The 7,407-nt window shown below is 34.6% G+C and overlaps 1 protein-coding gene across 7 annotated transcripts in view; it reads right to left on the bottom strand.

The window, feature by feature from the left end:
• The window catches only part of LOC106873878 (uncharacterized), a 375,863-nt gene that overhangs the window by 196,862 nt on the left and 171,594 nt on the right, over window positions 1–7,407 (bottom strand). For 5 of the 7 annotated variants that reach the window (XM_052975052.1, XM_052975054.1, XM_052975055.1 and 2 more), the window contains one exon: window positions 413–480. The gene's annotated coding sequence lies outside the window, so the exon portion shown is untranslated. Of the gene's footprint in view, window positions 1–412; window positions 481–3,145; window positions 3,273–7,407 lie in introns of all 7 variants that reach the window. The other 2 variants (XM_052975051.1, XM_052975053.1) reach the window with 2 other exon arrangements.

The raw sequence follows: 7,407 nt of genomic DNA, 5'->3' as shown, positions 1-7,407 counted from the left end.
TATATATATATATATATATATATATATGCATATATACACAACATCTTTTCTTCAGTTTCCGTCTATCACACCCGCTCACAAGGCTTTGATCGGCCCAAGGTCACAGTAGAGGACATCTATCCAAGGTAGGACTCAAACCTGAATTATGTGGTTGGGAAGCAGAGGAATGAATGATTGTTAGTGGTCGAGTTAAACCTAAAGAATCGCTTCTTCAAATTATGTTTCATTTTCTCATTCGTCAGCATAAGTGTTGACGTTTTAATTGTTGCTTTCCCCCCATTTTACTCAGGAATTTCAGTTATTGTTATAATTTACATATCGTCATTTTCTGCAATAACAGAACGAAAAGGCATTTGGGTTAGACAGAGATAAGTAACAACAAAACAATAATACGATTTTCCTAGAAACATACCTTTATCCTTCATCCAAATATGAGCGCAACAATTTATACATTCCTAGGTTTCCTGACTAGAAAATAGTCTGCAAATATAAAAAAAAAAATATATCAATAAATAACTGATTCGTTTTAATCGGGAGTTTTGAAAACAAATGCAACACCAACAACAATATGTAGATAGGTAATTAGCGATAATTTGAAGTACTTCGTGGAACTAATGCAACAATTCAGTCTTTGGCGAGCTGTGATGTGCGCATGATAACCGAGGCCAAGAAGAAGAAGAAGAAGAAGAAGAAGAAGAAGAAGAAGAAGAAAGTAACACGTTTTACTTTCATGTTAATTATGATGTATATTGTACTGTTATTGCTGTGACAATGATGGTTATTACTTTCAACACGGGTTGAATATCATGATGGGCATGACACTTTAAAATCCTTACAATCTGAAATAATAGACAAATATATTATTAAAACGCTAAGACACAAAGGTTCCTAAACAAACGAAGCGATTTTATAAGAACAGTAATAAGGAGACTTCACATATAATATATGCATCACACGCGGTTATTACACACAAAATGTATCGTTGAAATAAAACCTAACATCTAGGTGTAAATTATGAATGCCGGTGGGAAGCAAAATGCATCCAAGAACGTAATGTAATTTCCAAGATAATTATCAAAAAAAAAAAAAAAGTGATGTTGTATAGGAAATTGATATCATTTTACTGGCGAAATGATATATTACAGAAAAAAAAAAAAACTTATATGTGAAAGTGAGGTCAAATGATAAACCGAGAAAAGTATAAAAAGGAAAAGACAATAAAATGAAGCTAATTTCATTTAAACATAGATCAACGATGTCTCTGGATTAATTTACTAGCAACAAAACGTAAACGACAGCAGTAGGACAAATGAGAAAGTCTATAGTATGACATTAATAAGATTATGATATGAAAATAATTTAATATATGGTAGAGGACCGATGATTATCAAATGTTTAACGCCGAATAATAGAGACTATCTCCTACTTGTAACGTCCAAACAGTGAATGGAATTACAAGAGAAAGTTGTAATAATGGACGCTGTATTGGTATTATGAATTCCTATTATACATAAAGTCTATATTCAGCCGAAATAACATCATAAAGGAGACTTGTAGAGATATAACAAGCGAGGTGACAAAATGTACGGGAGCGCATACTGTAAAGGAAACAAATAAAAGAACAGCACAAAGATATAAACAGTGAAAACATAACAATAGAAGGCATCACGTACATAAAGCTTAAAATGGTCTAAGAAACCCAGACAGTAATGACGTATTGCACATATAATAAATTAGCTTTGAAAACAATAAAATCAACACATATAACAGTAGGGTAGAAACAAATTGGAGCTAACAACAATGGTAAAGACAGACGTAAAAAATAAGGTTTAAATTTCAAAATGGTGATTTAAAAAGCAACACAAGACTCCATTTAATATTTAACTTCACACTTTACAACAAACAGATTATAGCCACAAAACATAACACACCAGTTAACATTGAGGGTTATTAGTAAGATAGAGCTAACAGAAATGATAAAAAGATATAGAAGGGGACAAAATAAAATCGATGAGCATAGTGAAGTTGCTATTTGAAAGAATAAATATGTTTACTCTGCTAATCGAAACAAAGTTAGATTATTACATTGAATAATAATATTATGGATGCCAAACGGATTTGGTCCATATACATCCAATGCGATCTAGCCAACAAAATGTCCAAAATTGTAAAAGAAATAAACAGCAAATAAAAAAAAAACAATTACATCATAACATTGAAAATAAAACGGAGTGATTTATTATAGAGTAATGTGAACAAGGAGATCAAATATTAGAACCATTCAATGAAGCTTGGATAACATTAGACTCACAATCACAAGGGGAAAAAAAAAAGGATTTTCTGGAAGCAGAAACTTAAACAAGTTGTCTCAGCAAAAGCATGCAGAATAAAAAAGTTTCAAAGGAGATTAGCGTATCTTGGAGAACAAATATTTAGTCTACATAGGCATTGAACAAAATCCGACCCAGCCTACGTCTGCTCAGATAGCACTGCAGGAACTTGGTCAGCGAATACTCTGCGACAGTCGACAATCGACGGTAATATGAGGTGTCGCAAATCACATTATCTCAAAGTGGGAATGCATGTGACGGCAAAACACATGTGGAGTTGTGTTCCCACTGAAACTCCGAATAGGAATCCAACACCTCAACAACGAAAGACGACTACGGATACGACGCCCTCATTATCCTACATGCAATCGCCCTCCCTGTGAAGCATGTGTCCAATCGGCAACCATGATATTTGGGTCGCAGCCAGAAATATTTCTTTGCCTGCTGAGGTCGACCGTCGAATGTGATCGGCACTCGTGAGGGACGTGCTGAACTCGGTTGTCTGATCCGGCTCGAACCAGTCAGAGCAATTGCCGCCGCACTTTTAAGTAAATACATGTATTAAATAAAGTAAAAGCATAAAAACACACCAACATCGAATATTATTATAAATATTATTACTATTATTATTATTATTATTATTATTATTATTATTATTATTATTATTATTATTATTATTATTATGGCCGGTTTCCAAATATATTAAGTAGAAACATGGATCGGAAACATTTAATGCAATGGATCAGTTAGGGAAGGGAAAACATATAACGGCAATGCAAACGTACGCATGCGTAGTAAGCAAATAAATGGCTCACCAACCCAAATTCTGTAAACATTCTGAAAGCCCCAGCAGTTTGAAAATTTGTGCAGGTATCCCATGTGTACATGATGTTAACATTTCATAAAGTTGTAAATAAACCATAATCCACAGCTAAATTCCTGCTGAAGTAAATAAAAAAAGGACGCTCATTTCCCTATATAAATATATTGATGTACTTTCGAACTACCAGCATTGTATATCTCATTTTCTTGTGAAATTATATAATACCCTTATATTTACATTCAAACCCTACTGTATTGTAGTTAAGTATTTGCAGAACAATATCATACAAAACGAGCAGCAAAGATGTTTGAAAAGAGATAAAGTTTTCATAAATAACGATATAAATAAGAAATAGATAAAAGAAAAAGGAAATCTTAATAGGGCTTCGATTGATTATCGGAAAGCATTTGATAATATTCTACAATCTGGATACTTCATATCCATAAAGTATTCCCAGTGCTATCTAAGCATACCAGCTATGCCATTACAAGTTCAAAGATAATATGCGTAAAACCAGCCGTATTCACATAACGGGACACTTGCAAGTGAATTCATTATCTCCTCTAATGTTTCGCTTAACGTTTATCCATTAATATAATGTTGAATGAAGAAACTAATGTTTATAGACGATACAAACAAACTGTAAAAGGATTCTCTACATGAGCAGATAAGATATTTAAAACAGCCGATGGACGCTTTGAAATTTATTGAAAATGGTTCATAAATGTTGGTAATGATATAAATTTTGTATCCTGAAAGAAAATAGTTTTTCTAAATGTACGAAAACAAGAATTTTAAATAGAACTAATTATACACATAGTTAAAGATGTATGAATATAATAAGAAATACTTGAAAATATTATTATAAATCAGTGCAACTGAGGCACCAGGCTGTAATTTAAAAGAAAATAGTTCTCAATTCTTGGTATAAGATGAGAAGCGTAAATTACTATCCGGAACGATCTATTTCGCTCGTAACAGCATTGCATAGGCAAACTGATCTAGAGTGAGGAAAAACCTGCCCTAAGTATATGGTGAGTGACATCATTAATCTATCGCAATGTATATACTGTTTGTGAAGATAAATATTTCGAAGCAATGAAAGAGAAATTGAATTGTGCAATAAGTATGTACATATATAGGCGCAGCAATGGCTGTGTGGTAAGTAGGTTCCCTACCAACCATATCGTTCCAGGTTCAGTCCTACTTCGTGGCACCTTGAGTAAGTGTCTTCTATTCTAGCCTTGGGCCGACCAACGCCGTAAGAGAAGATAAGAGTGAAAGTCAACAATGGTTAAAAACCCTGAACTGAAAACAGGAATATTTCTTTATTATTTCCTTATAAGAGCTATTTCCTTGAAATATAAGTGACCGAAATCACAATATTCCCCAGAATGTGACGCTGGACATTTACAAGGTTCAAGACTAGACGTTTTGAGGAGAGGGGTCCTGTAAATTATGTTGACTTCAGTATTTGACTGCTACTATCCATCCCGAAGGCAAAAAAAAAAAAAAATACATCAGCAGAATTAGACCTCAGAGGCGGCGAGCTGGCAGAAACGTTAGCACGCCGGGCGAAATGCTAGTGGTATTTCGTCTGCCGTTACGTTCTGAGTTCAAATTCCAGCGGGGTCGACTTTGCCTTTCATCCTTACGCATTGGGCTCAACGTAATCGACTTAATCCCTTTGTCTGTCCTTGTTTGTCCCCTCTGTGTTTAGCCTCTTGTGAGCAATAAAGAAATAAGAATTAGACCTCAGAATATAAAAAGCCGAAAGAATTGCTACTATAAATGTTACCCGTTCGTCGATTTTTGCGATGGCTGAAACGAAGGAAGAGCGTGCTGGGATTTCTGCTGGGATTTCTGCTGGGATTTCTGCTGGGATACATGGCGGCCGAAACAGTTATCCTGCTTCAAACAGCTAACAAGGGCGCTGCCGTGAGTAAAATATATCATCAAATCCAGCTGTTTGCATAACTAATATACGGTTTGTACACTTAATTTATAGAAAAACAAAACAAATAAGAGAGGTGTATTAACAACAAGCAAGTGTATCAGTTTGACGTTCGGGAAAATGAAAAAGGCCTTTGCATTTCGAGCCTACACTCTTCAACATAAAGAAAAAGAGCAAATAGAAATAGAGTGATGTAATTATATAATATATATAATTATATCAAGAATATCAAATCTTAAAGGGATGTTACCATCCATGTTCACTGGTTATATCCAGTCCTTCGGTGAAAAACTTAAGATCCTAGTTTCACATAGATGGATACGTGTATATAAATAGTCTTGTATGTCAAAAGGAAAAAAGGATTAATTAAATTAATTGGGTATGGGAACAGCTGTAGGTGAAAATAATTTGATGCTATACTGAATGGAATTTATTCAAATATATTTGTCTATATATTGATGATTTTTTCATTTTCTCTTTCTTCTTTTCATACAAGAATATACATATGTATTTATATTTAATGTTGGTTTATATATATATATATATATATATACAAAGAGAGAGAGAGAGAGAGAGAGAGAGAGAGAGAGAGAGAAAGAGATAGAGAGAGGGAGAGAGAGAGAGAGAGAGAGAGAGATAGAGAGAGAGAGAGAGAGAGGGGGATAAAGGATTTTTGAGAGAATCGGGTACTTAAATGTTATACACCAGGTTGAGTTGATTTAAAAGAAAACGCGAAAGAAACAGTTGTAATGAACTGACATTTATGCATAGTTTGTTATTTTTTCTTTGCTATATATATTTACACACACACACACACACACACACACACACACACACACACACACACCAGAACCAACATGAATTATACTCTTCGCGATCACCGTGCCAAAATAGACACATAATTGAATCGCATTTGCCCAATATCTGGATTTGCTAATGATTATTGTAGACGTTAGCAATAATCTAAATGAACACTTAAGTTTCCTTTCAACAGCACCGCTGTAACAGGACCCGATCTACACAGAACGCATGAACTTTTTAATTTGCACCTGATACATTAATTCAACACATAATTCGATGTAATTGCCACCCGTTAATACAACACAAAGTGCCTATTCTGAACAATCGGCAGCCAATAAAATCATAATCTTACATAGCCGATTCTTCTCACTATAACACCAAAAATCTTAGGCAACACAAGTTTCACGCATGGATATAACACAAGCCACAAAACACACAGTACATAATTAACACCGATACTAAAATATACCACCGCAAGTATTGTGTTCGGTGTCATTGTTGTTGTTGTTGTTATTATTACTATCATATCAAACCGTCATCATCATCATTCTACTGATTATTATTGATATTATTACTATTATTATTATTAGTAGTATCATTACCACCATCATCACAATTATTATTATTATTATTATTATTATTATTATTATTATTATTATTATTATTATTATTATTATTATTATTATTATTATAATTATTATTATTGAGTGAGAGAGCAGTGCATGCCATCAAAGTGACACTGGGGTAAAATATATCCATTATGACTACCCGTTATCGATGTCTTGGGTTGATCAATTTTTTTTTCTGATTTGGTACCAGCGATATCTAACCGTAAAATGGCGAAACACCGTCCAAGAATCTGACTTGTTTTGCGATAGCTTTCGGGAAAGGGGTGGTAATGTTTTACAGTGTGAGGATATGCGATAGTTAGATCTGATTCGAAACGCAGGGGACGGCTGGTGGCAGAAGCAATCTGTTCGTGATTCTGTAAAGCTGGTTTTGGTGTTGTAAGAAAAAATGTCAATACAGTTCGGAGTACCTAAGTGTTGGAGAGGAATAGGTGGAAAGGACTATGCTAAACTTTGTAGAGAGTTCAATGTGACATTTTTTCTGCTTCTTCGCCCAGAGATTTGGTGTAGGAAGTGTGCGACAGGCTCAGGCGGTGAGCAGGCAGTATCATAACCAGGTCGGGTAAAATGCTTAGTGGTGTTTTGTTATGAGTTCGAATTCCACCGAAGTCGACTAATCGTTAAATTCGGAGTTGATAAAATAAACAAATTGAGCACTGGGTGGGGGTTGATGGAATCGATCGGCTCCGGCTCCGCTTCCTAAATTTCAAGCCTTGTGCTCTATATTATAAAGAAATATAACGTAGCTCCATGATGTGAGATAAGACTGAGTTCGATCAGATATAGCAGGAGCTGGCGGAATGAAGATATAAAATAAAAGTGATTGCAAGAGAGCAAGACAGAGTAAGAGACACGGAGATAGGGAGAGAG

The sequence above is a fragment of the Octopus bimaculoides genome, chromosome 20 (assembly GCF_001194135.2).
Source record: "Octopus bimaculoides isolate UCB-OBI-ISO-001 chromosome 20, ASM119413v2, whole genome shotgun sequence".
Taxonomy (NCBI): domain Eukaryota; kingdom Metazoa; phylum Mollusca; class Cephalopoda; order Octopoda; family Octopodidae; genus Octopus; species Octopus bimaculoides.
This window is presented reverse-complemented; position numbering and strand designations above follow the sequence as displayed.